Source organism: Heterocephalus glaber, unplaced genomic scaffold (genome assembly GCF_053883595.1).
Source record: "Heterocephalus glaber isolate CG9 unplaced genomic scaffold, H.glaber_assembly_v1.0 deba00001461, whole genome shotgun sequence".
In the NCBI taxonomy this organism is placed as follows: Eukaryota; Metazoa; Chordata; class Mammalia; order Rodentia; family Bathyergidae; genus Heterocephalus; species Heterocephalus glaber.
Genome location: NW_028258308.1, coordinates 48,433,926 through 48,458,099, shown reverse-complemented (window position 1 = coordinate 48,458,099; position 24,174 = coordinate 48,433,926). Strand labels below are relative to the sequence as shown.

The 24,174-nt window shown below is 47.0% G+C and overlaps 2 pseudogenes; both read right to left on the bottom strand.

Annotated features, from left to right (window-relative positions):
• Positions 1–167: 167 nt before the first annotated feature.
• LOC106008339 (olfactory receptor 2T1-like) lies at positions 168–1,247 on the bottom strand (annotated as a pseudogene).
• A 12,695-nt stretch (positions 1,248–13,942) lies between these two features.
• Positions 13,943–21,516, bottom strand: LOC147826847 (L-amino-acid oxidase BmooLAAO-I-like; annotated as a pseudogene).
• Positions 21,517–24,174: the final 2,658 nt, after the last annotated feature.

Sequence of the window (24,174 nt, the reverse complement as noted above, 5' to 3'; positions counted from 1 at the left end):
ATATCAGAAAGAAAGGAAGAGATGAAAGAAGAGGGGTTAAGAAGAAAGATTTGTTAATGTTTCCTTTCCTGTCAATCCCATCCATTCCTTCCAGTTTGTCCTACACTGTGACATGGCCTCCCTGACTCAGTGTCACCATTCCTATGCCCATGAGACCAAGCCAACCCTCAGAAGGCCTCTCCAGGCACCTGCTTGGAAGATCTGAGCCTCCCCAGCATTCTCCTTAGTGCCCCAGCCACATCGTTGTTCCTTAGACTATAGATGAGGGGGTTCAGCATGGGTGTGAGGATGGTATAGAACACAGAGAAGACTTTGTTCTGGGCTGGTGTGTGGTAAGAGTGCAGCAGCATGTAGGTGTACATGTCAGCCCCATAAAACAGGGTCACCATGAGCATTTGGGATGAGCAGGTGGCAAAGTTCTTCTTCCTCCCCTCCACAGAGCTCATGGAGTGGACAGTGTTCAGGATTCAGGCATAGGAAGTAATCACCACAAAGAATGGGATGAGCAGCATTAGCACACAGCACAGGTACATCAATGTCTCATACAGGGCTGTGTTTGCACATACCAGCCTCAGCACAGCAGGCACCTCAAAGAAGAAGTGGTAAATTTCTTGGGAGCCACAGAAGGGGAAGCTCATGGTGATGGATGTGAGGAGGAAGCCATCCAGAGAGCCCCCAAACCAGGAGCCTGCTATGATCATGCAGCACCCAGCCGCTCAGGAGCACCGGCTACCACAGGGGGTGGTAGATGGCCACCTAGAGGTCTTAGTCCATGAGCCACAGCAGGAAGAACTCAGCCCCCACCAGAGTGAGGTAGAGGAATTGTTGAGCTGTGCACCCCTCAAAAGAAATGGTTCTCTGGCCCAGCACATAGTCAACCAGCATTTTGGGCACAATGGTAGAGATGTACATCGTGTCGATCAAGGAAGGGTGGCTGAGCAGGAACTACATGGGTGTCTGGAGATATGAGTCAGTGTGGATCAGAAAGATCATCGTCTAATTGGCCAGCAGTGCAGTGAGGAATATGGCAGAGACGGTGCCAAACAGAAGACCTGAGATTTCCTCTCTGGTGAACAGTCCTAGGGAGATGAAGTCCATAGAAGATGTGTCGTGCCCTTCCATGGGCCCTACCACATAACTGAAGCAGCCTCAGATCTTCCAAATGAAATGATGGATGATGTTCCCAGGGAAATACAATGACAATACAAATTCATTATTAAGCATAAAGAGTCTAAAAGGTGGAAGAAAATATTGAAACATCTGTATGTTCTAGTATTTATATGTAAAAATTTATATCAGAATGTTAATTTTTATCAATTTTAAATAAAAAGTGATTCATAATCAAAATTTTTAAGAACATTTTGGACAAGATGTCAGGAGATGCTACTGTACTACAATAATACTGATAACAACAGCTTAGGGTATATAGTATGCCATACAGGGGCTGAACATACCATGTAATAGTGTGAGTATTTGTGAACATATTGTTTTAGGTGGGTTTAAATTTATGTCAATGTTAAATGCACCTTCGTTATGGCCAGTGTAACCTCCATCTTTAAAACACCTTTGATTCTGTTGACTTGTCTATGTTGTCACTACATTAGTGTGAATAATGTAGGACTTGGGCCCAAAGTCCTAGGCTACATCCTGGGTGGATACTTCCTGTCAGGCCATCCAGATTGTGAGGAATGAAATGAATTTGGTGATACAAACTATTCTCATAAATTCAGGCTGAAAGAATCATCCAATAAAGAAGAAATTACAGTACAAAATGATTTTTGTTTATTTTTAAGAAAAAAATTTTAATTTTAGGATGATGAGGAATTATCATTTAAATTATGATTAGAATAATCATTAACAATCAGTATTAGCCTTAAGGATTAAGAGGAAATAGTGCAGGGATATACATATTGAGCTATTTTCCATCTATTATTTTTGGGAATTGGAATTTATTTTATAATACTTATTAAGAAAAATTGAAATGACTGTGTCTCATTTAATTTTAGGCTATGATTAAAAAATAAAAATTCAAAGGAAGATTTCTCATGTTTTAAGGTTAAATATGTACAAGTTATTTTACTAAACTGTGAGCTACACTGACCACACTAATCTGATATTCTTCTAAATATTCTAAAGATGTGAGCACTTGCATCAATTGCAGAGAAGAAAATAATACTATTGAACACAGTGGTGAAGGCACTGTGAAGAGTTTACTCTGTGCCAGAGGTGTGCTAAGAGGTGGTTTGTACCTGTTGAGTTTTGGCCTCTACTCAGGATAAATTCAGGAAGCAGGGAGCTAGGAAATCCTTCTTCGGTGCAGAAATCAGAGGGTCCTGTTGGGGTCAGGCTGTTAGTGGGGCAGTGTCTGGACCGACAGTGTCAGAACAACCGACTGTGTTCTACCCATGCACAGAACAACAGCTACACATCAACTGCATCCACCACATAACATGTGCAAACCATGTGAGTCTCTGAAAACTGTACCTGGGTATAATCATTAATTAAATTAGTGAAAAATGTTCATAATTGAGAACTCACACAACTAATTATAATCTGCACTGCTGTTTTTAAGAGTGTCAATAATGTTTACTGTTTTACTCATTCTGCCTATTTCAGAATCTTTGTTGTCACATTTCATAAAGTTTCCTAATACTATGTGTAATTTCATCTCATTTACAATCTTTATCTTCTGCCTTATGACTGTTTTTATTTGCAATGTTGAGGATCAAATTCAAGACCTTGTGTCTGCTATGCATGTACTCTAGTAAACCATGCCTTAGAAGGAAAACTACGGTGCAGTTAGAGGAATGGCCTATGTATCAGTCCATCGACACTGTCTACATTTCAGGTATAACTTGTATCCCATCCTAAGTCCTCAAAAACAAAGAGAACAGACATGTGTTTTGGCATCCTTAAATACATTTCTAGGCTCTCTATCCATATTCACACATTATGGTTTTTACAATTTTTTTAAAAATTATGTGAAAGTTAAATAAAATTTCATAATGAAATTATAAGAGAACAGTGGTTGATATACTCTGTATCATTATCTTCAAAGCAGTTACTCAAAGTACAAGACATAGACCTAAAGATTCTCTCTCACAAAAAGGAACAAATATAATAGCACAAAAGTTTCTTTTCAGTGAACAAAGAGAAACTAGTAGTGTAAATGAAACAAATTAACATATATTTTAAAATACTTTTGAGTCAGTAGAGTAGGTAATTTAGGGGATTATTTGAACTTCTCCCTACTTCCTAAGAATCTTATTTGTCTATACATATTTTATTACCTCAGGCTGTCTACCTTCTTCTCCAGCTAGTGAATGAACAGCTACTTCTGTTTTGCAGGTTACCAGCTTTGTCTTTTTTCTCATAAACGGTCTAATTTGCCAGACAGGAAGCCCCTACAATGTGAACTCCAATTCTAAATGAAATATCTGGTGCAGTGTGTTATCTGCTCTCACTATGAGAATAACGAGATGCACCTATACATGTTGCTGGGCACAGACTCTCACTGTGCTATGATGTGGTATGAAATAAATGCTAAGAAAGCATCCACACTGATTCTGTAGCTCCATACAGGAAGTTTTCCCTGCAGTGATGGAGTAGACACACAGTGCGACAAAGTGCAGAGCTGGATGACCTCAGCTCCTCTCCTGCTCACCACATGACCTAATTCTGTCACCCTGGACGGTCCTCCAGTTCCTTGAGCCTCATATCTGAATATTCAGATGGGATAATAAACACACAGGACTACTTTAGGGATTAAATAAGAAACTTAGATTTATAGGTGAAAATGTTTTATAAAATACAAACCAGAATGCCCGTGATATACACACGTGGTGATTTTTCAACATTATTGGTAAATGTGTGAGAATTATCAATCTCTCTTTTAAACAATCCAGATACTCAACTAAAATCTAAATTTGAGTGGAAATCCCTCCTGATTGGCAGGTCCATAAAGTCAGGGGATCCAAGCACATTTCAGCACTTGGAATCTGTTTCTTTTTGCTCAAACATCCCTTGACTTGAAGGAAATGATATTAGTGGAAATTTTCAGGAAAAAATAGATGCATTGTAACTAAGTCTGCAAGAAATCCACATGTCTCTGAGGGGCATTGATATATTTGGCCTGTAAATTGTACCCAAGAAACAAAAGTTGTCGGATAACATGGCATGACTATTCAACAAAATAATCTTTCAGGCTTCACTAGGTTACTGTTTATTACATAACATCACACACCAACAGAAGGCCATGCATTCATTCCATGCTGACATTTGCAAGTATCCTCATGTTTGGTTGAGCACCTGCAGTTACCAAACTCTGTCTCCCTCATGGCTGCAGTTTGAAGGCAGGATGGAATACCAGAGCAGGTCTGTGATGATCATGATACCCATCACTCATATAAAATGACAGTCAACTCTGTTTACAATTTGCCACTGCTAGGTTACCACCAGTGAGGCTTCTGCCAAGCAAAAGAGCAGGACTCATGTTCCTGCATCACTGAGTCCTGCTGCTGGGAACTTCTGTGCTGCCTTGGATCTAACCTACCCCGTGCTCCTTCTCCTGGCCCTTCCAATCTCTGCAAAGAAATATTATCCCTTTTTAACACTAAACCCTTCATACTATGAAGATGGCTACTGCTTTCCTTCATCCTTTTGTGTGTCAGGCTTCTCTTTCCAAATCTCATGTATATTCATCTATGAATTCTATAAAAATGCTCCAGTTTCATGTATTTGCATGGGATGATCTTTGCAATGTCCCTTTAAAAATGTGATGTCTCAATTTATAAAGGTTACTGTAGCTACAGGCTTCCAGTGCAGGATGTATTGGAATATTACTTTTCTGTTTCCTAATCAGAGAGATAATTTCAACTCATTATATACATATTATAATTTATTTTCATGTGAGAGCTTTTCAAATCAGGCCAAGATAAGGATTTACCATGTTTAAATTAAATGTAAAAACATTACTAACTCTTGTCTGTGTTCCTAAATCTTTATCAATATTTCCAAAATTGAAATCATTAGAATAAAGTCAAATTGAAGTGGAATCATAAAATATTAGATATTAAAATGTTCACATACTCCGTCAGTTTGAGAGACTTAGAGCCCCTGTCTTGGTGAGCCACAGAGCCCTGTGCTGGACCCTAACTGCCCAGGAGCAGAGCAAGGCTGCCCCTGGTGACCTGCTCTTTCTGGTGGGGTCCATCCTATGCCTGGGGGAAGTGGACAGGAAAAATGCCCATGACCCTTAGGCAGGCCCCTGAGCAGTGCAGGTGTCTGCACTGTGGGAAGTAACTTGGGGGTTTATGTGCCCCTGACTGTAAGGCAAAGAGCCTGGGCTTGAAGGACCTGGGAGAGCAGCCTTTCTTGAGCTCTGGGACTTTAGAGCCAGCGTCTGCAGCTTTCCAGTCTTCCATGTCTTTATCTTTGAAACAGGAGAAAAATCAAGGACCAGGTACAATGTGAGTAACACCAGGTACTTCATGGTCTACACTTTAGAAACTGAAACCAGGAAGACCTTCTCAATGTAGCTCTTCTGTGCTTCTAGCTAGTGCTGTCCTGAGCCAGTCCAATTCACAAGACTGAGTTCCACTTCAGTTAAAAAGATATCAAAGGAGCACAGGGTTTACTGGGATTATATGCACAGGTACTACGGAAGAAAGATGAAGTGGGCTGCCCTGTTCAGCAGCCCCTTGCAGCCTGGGATTGTAAGGCCCCCTGCAGCTTTCTGAGCCTGCAGTCTGCTTCCCATGGTGGGCAGACTCTGGGTGGGGTGGGGCCGCCTCTTCTCCACTGGAACTGAGCCTGACATGGGCAGCCCAGGTGCTGCAGCCCATCCTGCCTGTTTCCTCAGATGTGACCTCCATGACAAGGGGATGGAGAGATGGAGGGGGAGGAGTGCGGGAGGGGAAGCAGTGTGAAAAGCATTGTGAAATGTTCTGTACTGTGACAGTAAGAAGTAACTCAGTGAGCAAACTCACTGGCATCCCAAGACCTCTGTGTACAGTGAACAGAGACCTTTAAACATCGCTGCTTTCGCTAGATGGAGCATTCTATGCCACAGCAGTGGACATAGTTTCTCCCCACTTCCCACTGAGAACATGTGAAGCAGGGCCCCAGCATCCAAGACAGCATGGCCTGCAGCTTCTGTCCACTGTGGCACAGGGCTCAGTGCTGGCCGGGAAGTCTGCTCCACAGGTCTGAAATGCAGGGCAGAGGAGCCCACAGCTCATGGGGAGTTGGTTCAAAGAGGCCTGAGGCTGGTCAGTCAGGGTGGTGTTGGTAACAGAACTGTGCACATGGAGGTGTCACTGGGAAAACAACACACGCACCTGAAAATCCTGAGACCTCATGCCTCCCAGGGCACATCAGCTGCTCTGCAGGATCCTGGAGGTGGGTGACACTGTGGTCTTCTACCTTTCCAAGGAACATCCAACAGAGGACAGAGAGTGGTACAAACCTGAAAAAGCAGGAAGAGAGACCAGGCCATTAAAAAGCACTGGATTCCTCCTTATCCCATGCATTTTGGGTTCTTGGCACAGGGGGAGCTCCAGGCAGAAGTGGGAGGATTTAAATGAGTTTCTGTGAGGCAGGGCCCTGGAGGAGCAGGCCTGGCCCTCATCTCGGGGGACTGGGTCACAGGCTCAGCACAGCCCATGAGAAGGGCTGGGCTGGGACTCCGTGAACTGCAGAGTCACGCAGGGTTTGAGAGAAGCCCCTGACCCCCAGATCCAAGGCCACAAAGCTCTGATTGCTGAGGGCTTCACTGGACATTTCCCCCAGCAACTATTCCTGCAGAAAAATGTGAGATCAAATTTGAAAGCTACTTAAACATGAAAAAATAAAAAATCCAAAAGGAATGCTTACTGCTGAAAACAACCCAAATTTATTGAAAAACATTACCCTATGCATCCCAGAAGTGCCATACACTCCAGGCAGGCTCCAAACACAGCACAGTAAAAACATTGAACATCAGTGATTGAAATCCTGGGCCCTGTAAGAGGAAAATGATTCATCATCATACAGCACAGGGAGTGAAGCCCCAGAACAACATCTGACTTCTCACCAGAAGGAGAGGAGGCAGAGGCGGGGAGAGACATCATCAGTCCATTCAAAGTAAGAAGCCTCACATCTGGGGAAAGAGCATTTCTACAGTCTAAACATGAAGGGCAAATACACACATCCACAGGCAAACAAAAGCTGACAAAGTTAATTATTAGCAGATCTTCCTTTCACAAAATTCTAAAGGAAGTTATTTGGGGTGAAGACAGGTGACCTCAGACAGGGATATTAATTCGCAAGAAACAAATATAAGAGGAAATTTCATAACTAATCCAAGACAGTACAATTGCACATTGAATTTTTTTTATTCCCTAAATTGGCTTAAAAAGCAATTACAATAAATAGGTTAATAGAAAAACTTTATAAATTTGCACTTCCCCTTGATTTTTCTTCCAGCTTCTGTAAAGGATATAACAAGGTTACACAAGATAATAACAAACAAAGTGGTGGTGGTTGTATAATAGAAGATATGATATGTGCACCTGAGAGTACAGCAAAGGGCGGGACTGGTGGACCTGTAAGACTAAAGTTTCTATGTCTCTGGGGCTGAGTCAGAAAATAGTTCATATGGAAAGTTTTTCTTAACTTTGTTTTTCTTGTTTAGCCTGTTTTTATCCTGGGTTGCCTTTGAGATGCAGAATCAGCATTGCATTTCTAGGGAAAAAACCTATGTGTCATGATTTAGGATTCTTTTTTATATTGTTGGCTGAATTTCCTAATATTGTTGGGGACTTTTGAGTATATAGTCCTGGGGAGTATTGATCTATATAGTTTTCTGCTTTATGTTGTAGATTTGTTCTTAAGTTTTTGAGACAGGGTCTCACGATGAAGTTGGAGCTGGCCTTCAAATCATTACATAGCCCATATTGGCCTCGAACTTGCAGTGATCCTCCTGGCTCAGCTTCCTATGTGCTGAGACTGCAGGTGTGTGCCACCACACCAGCCTTTATGTTGTGTTTTTCTGGTTTGTGTATCTTCGTAACATTGACCTTATATAATGAACTGGGATGTATTTCCTCTCCTGTTTTCTGGATCGGATTTTGATTGTGTCAATTGAGTTTTAAGGCTTCCATAAAGTCTTTTACACAGCCACATCTGTGTCTATTGCTTCTATGTCTGCTGGTATTAAAAACTGAATTCACACTGGTTCTTCCCATTGCAACTCAGCCACAAGACTGATTCCAGCCTTGCCCATTTTTATATCTGTGAATCTCTAACCCACAGTGGGAGACCTGGCTCCTGTGATTTGCAGTGCTTCCTGCTCCCCCTCTCCCTATGAGCCTCCAGTCTCCTGAGCCCTGGCTGCCCACTGGGACATCGCCCTGACTCTGTTCACCCTGCCTTCAGCCCTCTCCTCACCCAGATTCACCTCTTAAATAGTGCTTTTCTAACTACTTATTACTGTAATGTAAAAGTACCTTAAACACAGTGACTTGTTTCCCACACTATTCCTATAAGTATTTATGTTAATAGCTGAATTTGAATTTTGTATATACCTGGTTATGTTGGCAGTCACAGTTTCATCCCTTCTCTTTCAGTGTTTATACTTCTTATTCCTTTTTATTGCCTTATTGCCTTAGCAGAGATGCAGGGAAAGGAGAACAGAAAGTGTTGTGTGTGTTTTCTGTCACTGAGAGAATCTTTCATAATTTCATGATCAAATATAGTACTTGCTGTAGGATTTCTGCAATTATCTTATATAAGGTTCAGAAAGTTCCTCAGTATTTTTAAATTGTTAAATGATTTTAAAAACACTATGAATGTATGCTAATTTTTAAATTTTTCACTATATATACACACACTTTATAGAGCTAAGTCCATGGATTTTCATTTTTATTGCTATTGTGGAACAGTGCATGATTGATTTAAAACCTGAAACAGCCTTGCATTCCTGCATTCACATGACTTGGTCATGCCATATCATCCTTTTATATATTCTGGAGTAGTCTGATATTTCTTCAGGATTCTCTGCTTGTTGTTCATGACAATGATTGGCTCATTATTTTCCTTCTTTGTGCTGTTTTTTTTTGCCAATTTTGTGTCACTATTAGGTGGTCATAAAGAACAAAATTGGGAAGTAGTCCTCCTCTTTCAGGTTCTATAGACAATTTTGTTTCCAGATTACTGCTATTTCTTCCTTACATGTTGATATAATTCTGCAGATATATAATCTGAGCCTCGAGATTTCTTTGTAGGAAGGTTTTACATTGAGATTCCATTTTTTTAGCAACTTGTTAGTTTCATCTATAGATTAGCATTTATCTGTGTAAAGTTGTTTACAGTGTCCTCATATTTACATGATCTATAAGAACTATGATTTTGGCTTTGGTCTTTATAGGATTTAAAATAAAAACTTAACTTCAGCTCTATATTACTGCCTTCCTTTTATTTTCTTTGAATTTAACTTGCTGTTTTCCTTCTAACTTCTTGAGATAGGTGCTTATATCACTGTTTCATTTTTCTTTTCTAATATATGTATTTAATGTTATAAATTTCCCTGTGATCTTGGCATGAGCTGAATCCTCTCTTTCCATCTCTATCATATATATATATATATATATATATATATATATATATATATAGACACACACACATATATATATATTTACTGTAGATAGACAGATACACACTCATGCATGTGAATGTTAAATGTGTAATTGTAACTTGTACCCCTGACAGAGACCAGTGTGTTCACTGTGTGAGAAGTGGAGAAACCCTGTCTACCATCCTGGCCTGCAGGGCTCTGATGAGTCATGATGTCTGGTCACACAGAGGATCTGAATCTCCTTCTGTGCTGTTGTCCACATCTCCAGGGTCACCTGATGGCTCCTTACAAGTGGAGCTAAGCAAGGTCAGGGCTGTTACTGATGATGTCTGCATTCACAGGGAACTTCCAATTCCCCTCCCTTTAAAAATTCTTCTCTGGTGACCTGTTAATTGCCTAAGTCAATGGTGAAATTTTAATCTTTATCCAGTTTCTCTGACACCTAGCACTCTGACCACTTCTGAAAGCTGCTTGGTTCTCTTCCTTGACACATACTCCAAGCCCAGGTTTCCCTTGTGTCCTCATTTTCAGCCCCTCCTCTATCAACCCCTAAATGCTGGCCAGCTCTGTCCTGCTGGAGGCTCTTCTCAGATCCCACACAGACCCGTGCTGAGCTCATCTTTATTTCTGGCTTTGCCACACACAATCCTTTGAACCTTCCTTTTCAGCCTGGACTTCTTTTCCTGATTTACACACACACATATTGCACTTCTTGGGAACATCAGGCATAACATGCCCAGAGTGGAAAAATATCTGTTTTCTATCTACAGTAAAGTCTCTGGTCTGTTCTGAATCTGTCATTTACCCTCACTTCCCACCTGGTTTCCATCACACTCCAGGTTTACTCTCCTCTAATCTGTCTATGAGGATATTTAGAGAATTTCCTTCCTGATCCTGGTCTCTTCCTGAGTTCTTTCCCTAAATCTTTCTGTTGTGCCTCATCGTTTACCTTTGACAAGGTTCAATTCCTTGGCAAGGTGTACAATGCCTTCCACAAGGCAGCCAACCCTCCCACTCCCTTCTGCGCTACCCCTCCTCAAATTGCCAGATATTCTAGCCCCAGAAACATCAAGGCACTTTCTGCTTCATTTCTCCACTCATCCTCTCTAACACATCCTTCTGCCCAAGTTGCTCTGTTGTTTCAGTTAATTGTTCTTTCTAGATCCATCTGTTGACTTCTTACCTGTTCAGTCTTCAGCCTCTTCCTCTTTATGTTTCACATTTAATCTAGTTCAGAAGAGACTGATTTTACATTTTAAGTATCTTTTCAATCCATCCACTTCTCCCTAACTGTGCAACTACCATCATGGTCCACAATACTATCATCTGCAGTGTGGGCACTCACAACCACTCCTCACCATTTCCATCCTTGTCTCCTTTAACATATTCTTCATTCTATAGCCACAGTAATCTTAAAAAATGCAAATCTGCCATGGAAAGACATCTCTTGTTCCTGGATAGGAAGAACCAATATAATGAAAATGGATATACTTCCAAAACTATTATATAGGTTTCATGCAATGCCAAATGAAATTCCAAAAATATATTTCACAGAACTAGAGAAAACAATCCAAAAATTCATCTGGAACTAGAAGAGACCTAGAATAGGAAAAGAAATTTTAGGCAACAGAGATACGGCTGGAGGTATCACAATCCCCAACATGAAACTATACTACAAAGCTACTGTGATAAAAAACAGCATAGTACTGGCAAAGAAACAGATCAGAGGATCAGTGGAATAGAATAGAAGATGCAGAAACAACTACAGATATGCTCAGCCAACTTATCTTTGACAAAGGAGCCAACCATCCTCATTGGAGGAAACATAGCCTGTTTAATAAATGGTGTTGGAAAAACTGGATTTCAACCTGCCAAAGATCAAAACTAGACCCATACCTATCACCAAGCACTAAACTAAGATTGAAGTGGATTAAAGATTTAAATATCAAGACAGAAACACTAAATTTGCTGGAAGTTAATTTAGGTAGAACTTTTGAGGACATTGGTATAGGAAAAGACTTTATGAACAAGACTTAGTGGCACGGGAAGTAGCACAAAGAATAAACAACTGGGATCTGATCTTACTAAAAAGCGTTTGCACTGCAAGAGAAACCACCAACAGACCTAAGAGACAAGCTATAATGTGGGGAAAAATTTTCAGCAACTGTACCTTAGACAAAGGACTACTATCTAGAATATATAAGGAACTGAAAAAAATCAGACCCCCCAAATTCAAAGACCCAATTCAAAAATGGGCATCTGAAATGTACAGACATTTCTCAGACAAAGAAGTAAAAGCACCAAATAAATATTTGAAAAAATGTTCAACATCTCTGGTTATTCAAGAGATGCAAATGAAAACAACACTGAGATTCCACCTCACCCCAGAAAGATTGGCTGTTATAAAGAAATCATCCAATAACAAATGCTGGCAGAGGTGTGGGGAGAAAGGAACCCCTCTCCATTGTTGGTGGGAGTGCAGACTGGGGCAACCACTGTGGAAATCAGAATGGAGATACCTCAAAGAACTAGGCTTAGCAGTCCCATTCAACCCAGCTATCCCCCTGCTGGGTATCTTCCCAAAAGAATTAAAAGAATCTTACCACAGTGATATATGTGCACCCATGTTTATAGTGGCATGGTTTGTAACAGCTAAAGCTTGGAAACAACCCAAGTGCCCATCAGCTGGAAACTGGATAAAGATGTGTTTTTTTAATAAATGGAATACTACTCAGCCATAAAGAACCAGAAACTAGAGACATTTATAGCTAAATGGATGCATATTGAGGCCATCCCCTTAAGGAAAATAAATAGGACATGTACGTGTGAATACCGAATAGTTTCTCTAGTGTGAGAAACTGAAAGTGTAATTAAGGATACACACAGATGAAATGGCCTAATAACATATTTCTTGGATTGTGTTCCATTGCATGTCATATGAATGTGTCAAAATTTAAATTAGGGAGAAGTTTGGCTTATGTGGAGTCTGCTAGCTAACTGGAGTTTTTTTCCAGACTACTATTTATTCAGTGTTGGTTTGGGGGAACTTTCTGAAACAAATCACATCCTCTGGTGACTTCTTTGTACTTGAGATTTTTTTTAAGTTATATGGAAAAATGTTTAAGTGCTTTTCAGTTTTGTTTTGGTTGAGTTCTACAGTATTTGAATTATTATATGTTTTTTTTCCTTGCATTGTACTTCTTTGAATGGTTTTAATTTCTGTATGTGTGTGTTTGATAATAAAGTTATTTTTAAATTAAAATATTTTAAAAAATGCAAAACTGCCCATTTTATTACTTGCCCCGAAAGTCTTCAATGATTTTAAGGAACAGGTAGTTTAAAGAATAAAATCATTTCAACCACTACCAGAAAGATGTGTGTAGGGAACAGGGAAAGGGGACATTACTAGAAACTCTGCAGTAAGTCCTAGTCTCCTATGAGCCAGAAAAGCACAAGGCGAATTAACTTATTATATGGGGAAATGTAGAAAAATGAGACTTTGAGAAGAAGCTGAGCTTTGGGTCTGATCAGTGCTGCTCTGGGTGGCAAAGACAAAAGCCTCCAAGCTTGCTGCACCTTTTATTCAGTACATCGGGAGAAACAAATGTAACAAAGTTTTTTATGGCTGAGTATTCAACTGGAAACTGGATAAAACTGCACTTGTAAGAAAATCTTCAGCTTCAGGACACAAGTTACTTAAGTCCTTTCCTTGCAGAGAACTCACTTGGAAAAATTCCTAAGGGAATTTTCAAGGTGTGGTGAGCCTGTAAGGTGGGCTCTCGGCCTGTGCTCTTCCCCTGAGCCCCACTTCCTTCCCTGCCCCCCCGGAGGGAGCTGTGGTGTTACTGGGCCTGGGATCTCAGTGTGAAACCCAGGGTGTCCACACTGTGACAGTCCCATGGGTGGCTGGACAGGCAGCAACTGTGTCTGGGCGGCTTTGGGGTCCACCTCTGGACCCTCAGCCCTTCTTGTTGGCACAGCTCCCTTGCCACTTCCCACCTTCCAGGAGTCAGCAGTGGGGTCCACCATGCCCTGCTGCAGTATGGTTTTGCTTTGGAAGGAGTGAACTTTTAAGTCGTGGGTGTGGGTGTTGTGATAGGAAAGCTAATAATAGATGCCACCCGGGATGTAGATGGAACACTTGGTGATAGTCTCAACTCAACACATGCTTGCTCTTTTAATGGCTCTATCACAAGCCCTCCTGGTGGAGATAGCATTGTGGCTCAGGTGGGTAACATAGGTGGCTACTTGGTCTGGCAGAGGTGAGCATGAAGTGAGAGCGAGTTCTGCCAGTCCTCACGAGCCATGCTGGCTAGTCTCACTGCTGGCCTACAGCTCACTTTTGGAGCAGGGCCCTCTAGCATCCTGGGGCTCCCCTCCCTCAGCCAGGCTCACAGCCACCTGGATGCCCTTGGCTGCCCTGAGCCCAGACTTGATGGCCGTGCTGATCCACCAGTGGAGCAGGCCCTTGTGCTTGCCCTCGAAATGCATCCACCCTTTTGGCTGGCTGAGCTCCTTGGTGTGGTCCACAAACTGATAGGGGTTGAAGAAGGTGAAGCCACCCATAGAGTGGGGGTTTTGGCCCCAGTTTTTGACAAAGACATAGGGGCACAGAGCCTGGAGCTCCTCCTTGGGGCAGTCATGGATGGCGGCCAGGTCATCCAACATGATGTCCACCACCCGTGCGTTCTCCATGGTGGAGAAGAAGCCGGTATCATTTTCCAAGGTGTAGGAGGCCAGGATGACGCCAGTGCCATTGGGGAAGACGTGCTTGGGGTAGTAGATGAAGCAGGAGGCCCAGTTGGTGACAGACCTGCCTCTGTGGATGCCACCGTGCCCTCAGAAGTGCTGGGCGCAGGCCAGGATCACCTCAGTGGTGCTGTTGTAGTGGACCAAGCACAGCACGTCCTCCTTGCTGCCAGACAGGGGGAACCAGAAGAGGAGGAGCTGGGTATTCTCGGCCATGGTGGCCACCATCACGAAGTCAGTGGTCAGGTGCGCCCTGGGCCGCAGGGTGTTGGGCATCCTGTACGTGATGTGGACAAGATCCCCGGCCATCTCCACCTCCTCTGCCAGTGATTGCAGCCACATTGTGCCCAGCTGGAGGGCCTGGTGCAGGGCCTGGGGCAGCTGTTCAAATCCCTGGATGATCTCATGGAACCTGAGGTGAGAGGGAGGCAGAGGGAAGTGGTTGGAAAGGAGGTGCTAGGAGCCTGGGTCCCCAAGCCTACAGATCAGGGAGTGGTCAGACAGGGAGGCCAGGACAGGAAGGGCTGGTCCAGCAGAGAAGGGCAGCCCCATGGCACCTGCCCAACCTCCGCTCTCTGGCCAAGGCTGGCAGAGACCCAGGACTCACCTTCTGCCCCTCAGCACGCAGCCAGGGCCCTGAATGCAGTGTGGACACCCCGAGACCCCTCATTCTCTTAAGACTTCCTGTGCTCCCTCTTCCCTGTGGCAGTGCTTGCCTTGAATTTCAGTGGATTCACCCTGAACCCCAAGGCTGAGAAGTGGGAGGGGGTGCAGAGGAGCCCAGGTGCCTCATTGTCCCCCTGGGGGTTCCCAGGTTCAGGCGCCCTGGGCCTCAGGAGGTCTGGGGCCTGTTGTGTCTCAGAGTCCATGGGTTCATCTGCACAGAGCCTCTGGGGCCAGCAACCGAGGTGGGGCAGGCTCTGGATCAGCACCTCCGGCACATTTACCTGAACTCAAAGCTGGCAAGAGCCCCTGTGTGTGGAGCCCTGGCCCAGCAGATGCTGCAGTGTGCATCACTGGAGGATGGACTAACTGGCTCATGATCTCACAGTGGGGTTCTGACAGGTGCTGCTGGGACACACTGCAGGACGAGTTCTCAGGTCCTGGCTCTGGGGGTGCCGACCCTATCCCCGGAGTTCAGAAAGCCCTGCCCACTGCCTCCCTGGTTCCCATTCCTTTAGGGATGTTCACCTGGTTTATTTCTTCCTTCTTCAAGGTGGAAGAAATAAAGATAGGTAGAAAAGAGACAAGGAAATTGGGATTTTGGTAGGGTTTTTGAGACATGGATATAGCTCTGACTGGCCTTGAACTCATGGTGATCCTCCTGCCTCAGCCTCCCAAGTGCTTGGGATGAAAAGTGTGTGCCATCATAGTGGGAGGAAATTGGAATTTTAAAACTCCAGTTTTTCTTAGATTCTTTTATTGATACATTTTAGGTATACAATACATTTACATTTATCATTGGGATGTTGTACCTGTACATGATGGATCGTGGTTCTTATTTTTTTTCCCATTTCCTGTCTTCCTTTCACCCCCCTACACCCTTCCCTATTTACAAAGACTTTGTTTCCATTCTTGCCTTTTCTCATAATTTTTCCTTTCCCTTCTTTCCTTTCTCCTACCCCTCCCACTTCCCCTACCCTATGGACATCTTCTTCCTATTTCCCATTATCAGTTATTCATTTTAATACTTATTTACATTTTTAGTTTCTCACACTAAAGAAACTATTCAGTATTTACACGTGTGTCCTATTTATTTCACTTAAGAGTATGTCCTCAATATGCATCCATTTAGCTATAGATGTCTCTAGTTTCTCATTTTTTATAGCTGAAGAGTCAGCTGGAAACTGGATAAAACTGCACTTGTAAGAAAATCTTCAGCTTCAGGACAGAAGTTACTCAAGCCCTTTCCTTGCAGGAAACTCACTTGGAAAAAATTCCAAAGGGAATTTTCAAGGCGTGGTGAGTCTGTAAATTGGGTTCTTGACTTGTGCTGTTCCCATGAGCCCCACTTCCTGCCCTGGCCCCAGGAGGAAGCAGCGGTGTTACTGGGCCTCAGATCTCAGTGTGAAACACAGGGAGTCCACACTGTGACAGACCCATGGGTGGCCAGACGGGCAGCAGGACGCACACCCCATGGCCCCATCTGGACGTCACCACAGCCCCTTAAACACACGCAGAACCAGACCACAAGGCCCCCGGGAGCCACACTCTGCTGCTTCATGTAGGTTTCAATTTGTTCCCAGTGAATCCCTTCCTGTCTGTCTGATGTCCTGCAAACCTTCTCTGTGGTTGTCAGTGGCCTTCTGCTTCAGGCTGCAGGGGCAATTGTACAGGTCCCTCCTTCCTCCAGGAAGCTGTTTGTCCAGTCCTTCCCAGGAGCCGTGACCTCTGCCCCTGCCTACTCCCACCCCACTCTCCACCAGGGCTCATGGAAGAAGATGAAGCCGTGCAGCATTTCCTTGAAGGCCGCATAGTAGCCGGAGTCTGCATTCAACAGGTCCCAGATCATCTGCATGCCCCATGGCTCAGGTTCCCCACCTTGAGCAGGTACTCCTGGCACTCAGAGAGGAGGCCAGTGTCAGACAGTGGGGGAGCCCCAAGATGCCTGCCCTGCTGCCCACCTGGGCCGAGGCTCCTGGGCACCCACACTCGGGACTCTGCTGGGCACGGGGGAATGCTCAGTCCCTGTGAGGGAAAACAGCAGAAGAGAAGCCCCTTCAGGCCTTTCTCTTGGGCGCCCCCCTTAGTGTTAACTCCTGTGGGAAGTGGGTGCACCCCGGGCTGCCTAAACCACATATGGGAGCTGCAGTGTCTCAGGGTTAAAGAAACCTGATGCATACATAAATGAAAGAGCAAAATAAAAGATCGAAGATAGGAAACAGGGAGGGGAAAAGAGATGGAGGGGCAGGAGATGGGAAGAGTGGAAGTGTGTCAGGCACCTGCACCAACTCCACACTGTGAACAAGATCATACTAAACAATGGTAAGAAAAGATGGAGCTAAGGCCAGATCTTAGTGCTCATCTGCAGGACAGCTTGGCTTCTCGGCCAAGACCTGGGGCCAGGGGAGTCTGAGTGGCGAGTGTCCCTTCTCTCCCTCCCTGCTGCCTGCTGACCTGTCCTGTCTGTCTGCAGGGACTCCCAGGTTCTGCGGCCCCTGCCCCTCCTCCAGGGAGCCCACAGTGGCCATGGCCAGGCAGTGCTGTGCCTCCTCACCAGGGCAGGAGCCTGAAGGGGCTGGGTATCAGCCTCTACCTTGTTGGACTCAACAGCGATGCCCACAGGGCACCACATCCCAGGCAGAGCACCCTCAAGAAGGGCCAGGAAGCTGGGCCCTGGGGATGCCTGTACTCCAGCTCTCAGAGAGGCTGAGGCAGGAGGATCATGAGTTTGAGCCCAGCCAAGGCAACTTAACAATCTAGTGAGAGAGACCCTGTCTCAAAATAGACAAAGAAAAAGGGCTGAGGATGTGGCCCAGTGTTAAGGCCCTGGGTCCCAGCAGTGCCTAAAGGAAAGTGCTTGGGGAGAGCAGTGCCAGACTTTAATGTAAAGGGTCAGGAGGCAGAGGCAGACAGCTCCCAGTGGGGTGTGTGTTCCAGGGATTTAGGGACCCAGAACCCTGGAGATCTTGAGTCATCTTACTTCCACAGTCCCTCTGTTGCCTTTTTCCCTTTCCCTTCTGGACCTGAGCACACAGTGACTGTCCACATGTGAACACAAGCCCCGGCCCCCAACCTCTGATACAACAGCTAGAGGGGAAACCTCAACCTCTGGTGGTTGGGGTTTGCTCAAGACCCCTGATTCTCATGCCCTGCCCCACCCTGCTTCCTTCTCAGGACCACAGAGGAGACAAACTCACTGCTAGGTGACCTCAGGGCTCCCTTCAGGGCCCACTGCCTGCAGGCAGGCATGGTGGACCTCTCCCTGCGGTATCCTTTGTGTGTTGTGGTGCTGGGGCACAAGCCAGGACAGCACTGTGCCTCCTGGCTCTATGAGGATGTCCCGCCAGCCATGGCCACGTGCCTGTGGCTATGGTGGTCCCAGGACAGCACACAGCCTGGGACCCTAAGCCACCCACCCGTGCTCCCATCTGGCAGGGCTTGCTGGTGTAAGTCAGGACTTCTGCAGAGTGAGCAGGCACGGGCGGGCATGCTGCTCTGATGAGACCCCTCCTTCCATGCTGCAGGGCTGCATGAGGCTTTCTTCCCATGCCTCTGCCTACCTTGGACCCTTTGCCAAGCAGACTGGTTCCCTGGGTACTGCACTGAACAAGCAGTGTCCGGGTCAGGGACTGCCTTAGGGTTAGGGTTAGAGCTTTCATTTCACTGAGGAGGCAGAGTGCAGAAGATCTCTGAGTGTTGGGCATGGTCCTGCTGGGGTGGTTACCAGGGGCTGTGAGAGGGCCACTCAGGTGAGGAACCCAGGACTGACCTTGGTGGAGAAGGAGTCCTATTTCTCCAGCATGCAGGGGCAGGTACTGCCCTTCAGCTCCTCCTCGACCTGAGCATGGGTGGAGGAGGGAGGTCATATGCTGAGGCTCGGGCCTCTACACCCCACTGTGTTGGCCTTGCTTCCACCTGTGTGGGAGCCAGGCTCTGTTGGCCCGGTCCCCACAGTGCTCAAAGGCAAAGGTGCTTCGGAGTGGGAAGACGCCACCTCTGCTCTCAGGCTCACCGCCAGCTCTTCTGCCACCCCAGAGGCCTCAGAAGGGACACAATCCCCTGTCCTGTCTTGAGGACATTTTTCTTTTGAACCAAGAACCTTTAGGTTTAATGAGTACTTTATGTCTTATTTATAATGAACAGGAAATATAGAGTATGGAGAAACAATATAAAAATCACAAAATGCAGCATCTTTTTAACTAAATAGGTATCACAAAAAATACAATATTTAGGTAAAAATAATGAAATTGCTGGACAAGCTGCCACTGCTTGGATTAAACACTGATTTGGAAAGTTATTGTGAAGGACAATTTGGAGGAAGATGGGATATGGAATGAATTGGGTGATATAAATCACATCACTAATTTTTTTTTTTTTTTTTTTGGTACCAAGGATCGAACTTGGGACTTTGTGCTTGTGAGACAGGCAGCAGAACCTCTGAGCCAAATCCCTGGACACATCACTAATTTTTGTTGTATGCATACATGATATTTCCTACTGATAGAATTTTTTCTTGCTTCATAAATGTGTTACTTTGAACTAAACTATCCTGGTCTCTGTCATTTGATTTCAGTGTTTGGGGGACATCTGGTCTCCCTGAGGCTGGCATGAATGGTGTGAGTGATGGCAGCAGAGGAAGACTGGATTGTGTCTCAGGGCTCAGTGTAGCCATCTGTGCCATGGCAGGTGACACTGCAGAGCCAGGGTCCCTGTCCCCAGGCCTGCAGTCACCTTGAGGTCCCTCGGGGGCACGGGTCATGTGAGACAAAGATACTGCCCATGCCAGGCAAACCTGGGCACACGGCCGCCTTTGTCTCACCTACTGTGCCACAAACCTCACACCAGGACAGCTGACTGCACCACTGGCTGTGGCCTGCCACACCTTTCACAGTGTCCATGCTCACACTTGGTCCCCAGCAGCTGGAAAGGGCTCTGGCAGTGGGATTGATCCATGGAAGCCGGCCACAGAAATGGCAGGTACCTGCCCGGTCACCCAGTGAGCTTGTGGGAGTCCCCCCTCTGCCATAAGCCTGGACCTGCCATGATTTCACTGGCCGAGGTTTGGACTCCTCTGTAAAGGTGCAGACATCTGGGGTCCCCCAGTTCACAGTGGTACATGACAAGGCCAGGTGAATGGGGACCCTGCAGCCGGGGCCTCTGAAGTTTCTCCACCCCCGTCTCAGAGACCTGTGCACCCCTTGGCCTGGAGGAAGCTGCAGGAGCTCTGCCTGGCTCATCTTCCTCAGGGACTGCTCCAAGAGTTGCTTGGCCATCTTCCCGGCTTCATGAGCTTGGACCGAGTAGCCCAGCAGGTCAGGGTTGGCATGCATGGCCCCCAAGTCCTGCTACACCCTATTCACCAGCACCCAGGTCTGGTTGTTCCAGGGGCAGAACTCTGTGAGGTTGAGCCCCGACTTCCGGATGAACTCGCTAGACAGCCTGGGCAAGGGGGAAAAGGAGGCGGTGGGGCTGGGGCAAGAAGCGAAAGGCCTCCCTGCACCCTGGAGTCACTTGGCTGCCCTGGACTCCATGGAGGGATGCGGGGTGCTGGTTGCTGTGCCAAGCTAAGGGCCATGAGGCCAGGAGGTTTCGGGACAACATCAGGTCCTGGACGTGCCAGAAGGGTTCCCAGTGGTGTCCCTTGGCCATGCCCCTTCAGTGGGCCCCCCACTCAGTGAGCTCTAGAGCCCCTCAGCAGTGTCCCCAGCAGGCCCCCTAGGTCTGGTCAGGCTGTTATGGAAATTAATCCACTCAGATGGGGAAGTTCCCGGGGAGCCTGGAGCTGCAAAATGAGTGGAGACTGATGCTGACCCCTTGGGTTCCAGGAAAGAACTCCACCCCTTGTAGTCTTCTTGGCCTCAGTGCCAGCACCATGAACCTTGGGTTCCTCATCCGTGCCTGCTTCTCCCCACCATACCTGTGGTTCCTGGGGATCCTCATGGCACCCAGCTCTATGTACCAGTCTGCTCTGGGGATGCAGTGGGCCTCTATCCTGCTGCCCACATTCCCTTTGGCCTCCAGCACCGTCACCTGGAAAAGACCAGTGGGTGGAGTCTGCCATCGCACCCCCATCCCTCCAGGCGGTTTCCCCTCTGTGCCTTTCTGAGGTCCCTCAGTTATAAGGTCAGCCACCTGGACTCCTACCCCTTCCACCTGGCCAGGAGCCCCTGCCTGGCCTCTGGCCCATGCCCTGGGGCTGTCCATTTCCATTCCCCACCTCCCTCTCCAGCCTGTGTCCCTAAGACTCCCCAAGCCCATGTGTTCCTTATGGCCAGCATCCTGTAGGGTCTTGGCCATGGTGAGCCCGGCCATGCTGGCCCCAATGAACACCACTTCTTTTTGTTGGCTGTGGGCCCCAGTCTGTCCCAAGCTAGCTGCAGCAGCTCTTCTTACTGGGAGTCCTTGAAACACTTGACCAGCCAGGGGTTGAAGGCCTGGGTCTTTGAGTCCAGCACACTCAGGAGGGAGAGAGCCAGCCACCTTGGGGACATGGCTGTGGAGACAGCAGTCAGGCGAGAGGCTGGGGACAGGGACAGACTGTCTGAACCCTTGATCTGAGTGGGATTTATCTGGGCCTGTGATGCAACACCCGCCACTCCTGTTTCCTTCTTCCCTTCTCACAGTGCACATTAGTCATGGGGTTCCCAATCCCACCTCCCTGTGCTCTGCCGGCCAGCAATACTCTTTGGGGGCCAGCGCCCAGTCAGTGGTGAATCCGCCCTCCTCCTCCTCCTGCTGGAAGAGGCCCAGCCCTCAGCACAGCAAGAAGGTGGTAGGGTTTCTACCCAGATGCTAGCCAAGCTTCCTGCACTCACAGCAGGGCTCCTGGAAGGTGACTGGTCATGGGGCTTATAGATGGCCTGCTGCTGGGAGGTGGGGTCTGGTGGAAGAGGAGGATCTTGGTGAGCGAGGCCTGGACAGGTTCATCACCCTCCTGGCTCCTCACTTCTCTCTGCTTCCTGCCCACCACACTGTGAGCAGCTGTCCTCCTCTGCCAGGCCCTCTGCCATGCTGTCTGCCTGGAGCCAGTGGACCATGTACTTAAAGCTCTACATACCATGAGCCAAAATAACCTCCCCCTTCCAGCTGCAGGAGTTAGGTCTGCATTGAAGAGATGTGAGAGTGACTGACAGGGCAGATGAGGTTCCTCTCCCCACCACTGGTCTGTTGCCCTGAAAAGTGTGACTCACTAAGGTTGCTGTAGGACCAGTTGAGACAGGAGAGCCTGAAGACATTATTTAATATACTGACTGGCTCTGAGCTGTGCCCCTTGGGCTGCGGGCTTCCCGAGATGCAGGGTATGTCAGGGCCATCAGAGACACACAGGCTCATTGTGTTTAAAGAGTTTACTGGACATTGAGCCTTCATTCCCACCGTATCTCCTGGTGGCTTCTGCCCTGTTCTGGCTCAGCCCTGGGTCAGCCATGCCCAGCTTCCCTACTGGAGGCTGTAGGACCTGTGTGTATTATGATCATTCTGTTTTTGTTGTTTTTTCTTTTAAAGCTACCATCTGTATTTTGTGCTGAGATGCATCCTCTTCCCAATGTTTGTATGTTGAAGCCCTAGTAGCCCTAATTCAGCTCTGTTAAGAGACTGCAGCCTTTGAAAAGGTGATTTAAGAGGAAACTGTCTGGGTGGATCACTCTGCCCTCTGACCACTGTGCTCATAAAGGGAGGAAATGCAGACATGTGGGAACACCTGTAAAATGCTCAGCAATACCCTTGCTGCATGAATCCAGGCCCCACACATGCATATGTGCACAAGCACGCACACACATGACACACATTAACACCTCCCCAGGGCCATCCCAGGCCTGTAACCATCTCTCCCTTAGGCGATGATGAAGTGACAGGAAGGGGCCTCCTGGGGTCATAGGACCATGGGCCTCACACACCCCATCCTCATGCCATTCTTTCCTGCTGGCTCTTGCCTAGCTGCTCACCATGAAACCCGCCATTAGATGCTGGGCCAGGAAAGGCTTCATGTCCAGAGGAAGAGGGCCAGGCCAAAGCAAGGAGGATGTCAACACTCTCTGTTTAGCAGGCCAGTTGGAGAACAGGTCACCTACAGGATCTGCCACATTCAGCATGAGAGGGACACTTACCTGAGAGCTGGCCAGGGTCCTGGAGCAGCCGTGTCCATGCAGCCAGGGCTTGAGCCAAGTGGTCATCATCCAGGAGACTGGAGGGGAGGCAGAGCCCTGGACAAACATCCCCAGGGTGATCCTCTGCCCATGCATGGGCTTGGCTTCCACCGCCCCGATAGGCCCTTCTAGAAAGGCTTGGGGAGGAGAAGGACAGGGGTGTGATGGAGTTTAATTCCCTGTTATCCAGGGAGCCACCCTCATCTTGATGCAACAGCTGGCTTGGTGCAAGAGCTGGTGCCAGTCACAGGCTGGGCAGGACTGGGCCACCTGGGCCCACCGGGTGGGGGCAGTTTCTCCCTCCCACCTCCTGTGGCCCAGCTGCCATGTGGGGACCCAAGTGACTGTGTGGCCCTGGCGTGGCACTGACCACCTTTCCACCTATGGAGGGACAGCTCCAGCAGGACCTGCAGTCTCCAGTGTGATGTGGCAGTGCTCCCTCCCAGTTGTCACCCCACTGCACATCTGGGGCACAGGTGTCCTCCTGAGGTGGATGAGGGGTTGGTGACAGTGACTGTGATCCGAGGATGCTGCCTTCTGTCCTTCTTTTCTCTGAGCATGGGTCTTGTTGAAGATAAAAATCACTGGAGACACTGAAGGTAGTGAAGCCGACTTAATTCAGTGACTGCTACAAGGGGTTTTCAAAACATAAAGGATAATAGAAAATAGGGAGAGAGAGATGCTGAATCAGCCCACTGCAGACAGACAGGTCTGTGCATGCCTTACCGAGGTCCTGAGTCACGTGGAAGATGGTGAATCACCTCACTGCAGACAGGCAGCCCCCTAATTCCACATTACCAAGGTGCAGAGGACACCAGACCACCAGACCAAGGTACTGAGTCCCACTGTTGCCAGCCCAGAGGTAGGGGCTTCTGAGCTGTCATCCCACTGCTCCTGGTGCAGAGGAAGGGGCTTCCCAGTCACCATCCCTCCCACTGCTCCCAGCCCAGAGGAAAGGGATTTTGGGCCACCTTCTGTCCTACTGCACCTGGCCCAGAGGAAGGG